The following is a 2,122-nucleotide window of genomic DNA, read 5'->3' on the forward strand; positions in this document are numbered from 1 at the left end:
GGTGCCAAGTGCGGCGCGAAAGTTAACTAAATCCTCTTCTAGTTTCCTGGAAACCTCACAAGCAATTTATCTCGCGACCAGCGCGACCCTCGACAACCACCCCTTGAATAGCCACCTCCTTTCAACCCTTGGCTGCACCAATTAGAAGCTTGCGGTTAACGTTAATTTCATCAGATACGCTAGATGCTTAATTTAATCTGATCGTAATTAAATACTTTTTTGTTTCCATGGAATTCCAAACGAATCGAATTTCCAACCCTATTTTTTTATTCACTTGAATCTCGTAAGGGAGCGTCTACATATTATGAGACCCTATGTTAAGAGATTTTTGACTCACTCCTTCCTCTTGTGACAATTTGGGACATTTCTGTAAACCCTTCTCATCTCAAAATGGCATGTGACACTGAAGCCGATCTCCTCTCTATTTTTAAATATACAAAATATAAATTTATTGAAAGAAGCGTCCTTCGAATAATGAAAATTAATTGGAATTATTTGGTACTAGCATGAGAATATTTTAAATCAATTCCTTCAGCATGTTTTTCATTTGAAAACATTGTTTTTTCCGTTTCCTGGTCATAAATTTTAATAACGTTTGCGAATTTTATGAAAGATATAACATTACAGTTAAGTAAATACCTAATCAGTTTGAAAACTAGTTTTATATTTCAGACTTCATACTGTTTCCTCTCTTTCCGTCCTTTCCCGTCCTTAACAAAGTTTAATTTTTTCCACTGTTTTCAAGAAAGTTCCCTTTTTCTGTTTTTTTTTTTAAATTTAATTTGAAATATATTAATAGAACCCAATAAGAAAATTCGATTATTCTTAGTTCATCTGTTCAAAAATTCAAATACTTTGTTAAAAGTCAAACAACTAGGTTTCAAATGAATCAATTTTGTTAAAATTTGTCCCGTTGACGGAAAATTTAACTATTTCATGGTGAAAATGCAGCTTTTCTTAAATTTAAAGTAAATTAAAATTAAATTAGGTTAACATTGAAGTTTTAACTATTTTCTTTTAAATTAATTTTTTTTAGTGAAAAATGTAAGTACCCGAGTAAAAATGCTTTAACTGGAATTCGACTTGATTATGTCTTGAGTTCGTTTCCAAGAAATCGATGTCTGGCTGCGTCTCAAAACTGAGTCGAAATATAAGCCTTCGTCTTACTTTTATTGACACGACAGGTAAAACGGCGTTTACTTGTCTCAAGTCAAGCCTTGTCTTGGCTAAGACGATGTTTACTTGTCACAAGTATACCTGTTTTCCCGAATAAAAATGCTTGGACTTTAGTTCGACTTGAATTGCCCCCGATAAAGACATGCTGAAGTCGAAAAGGTCGACTTGAGCATGTCTCAGTTTTGAGACGGAGCCAGACTTCAATTTATGTCTTGGAGACAAGTTTCTATGCCTCGAAGACATAAATTTATCTCATGAGTCGAATTTTTTGACTTCAGCATGAGCGGTTTATAACTTTGTGTGTGTGTTTTTTTTAAAGAAAATTTTTAAGGGTTATACTTGTTCGGACCCATAGATTCTGAGTCTTATAATTAAAAATAACTAATTTAATAATTACAAATGTTTCATTCATCAATTTTAATCTCATTTATGAGCCGAAAAAGGGTTCGAAGATCTCAGACAAGACAAGGCTTGTCTTGAGACAAGTGGACGTCGTCTTAGCCAACACAAGGCTCGAATTGAGAAAAGTAAACGCCGTTTTCCCTGTAGGATCCATAAAAGTAAGACGAAGGTCCATGTCTCGACTCAGTTTTGAGACACAGCCAGACATCGATGTCTTGAAGAAGACCTCAAGACATAACCAAGTCGAACTCAAGGTGAAGCATTTTTACTCAGGTTAATACGAACTTTTTTCGGCTCATAAATAAGATTGAAATTGAGAAATGAAAAATTTGTTATTATTAAATTAGTTATTTTTAATTTAAAAATTCAGAATCTGTGAGTCTGAACGAGTATAAACCTTAAAAATTTTCTTCAACAAAATAAAAATTGTAACTTTCTAGAAGGATCTCCTAAACTGTTAGAAATGCGTAAAAACAAACAACATTATTGGTATCATCATCAAACAAGTTTAATACAAATAAAAATCCGGAAATAAGTTGATTGA

General features: G+C 33.0%; 1 protein-coding gene across 1 annotated transcript in view; it reads left to right on the forward strand.

Moving 5' to 3' along the window:
* Positions 1-2,122, forward strand: part of LOC117168298 — a 26,624-nt gene that overhangs the window by 4,745 nt on the left and 19,757 nt on the right. The window lies entirely within an intron of this gene.

The sequence above is a fragment of the Belonocnema kinseyi genome, chromosome 2 (assembly GCF_010883055.1).
Source record: "Belonocnema kinseyi isolate 2016_QV_RU_SX_M_011 chromosome 2, B_treatae_v1, whole genome shotgun sequence".
Lineage (NCBI taxonomy): Eukaryota > Metazoa > Arthropoda > Insecta > Hymenoptera > Cynipidae > Belonocnema > Belonocnema kinseyi.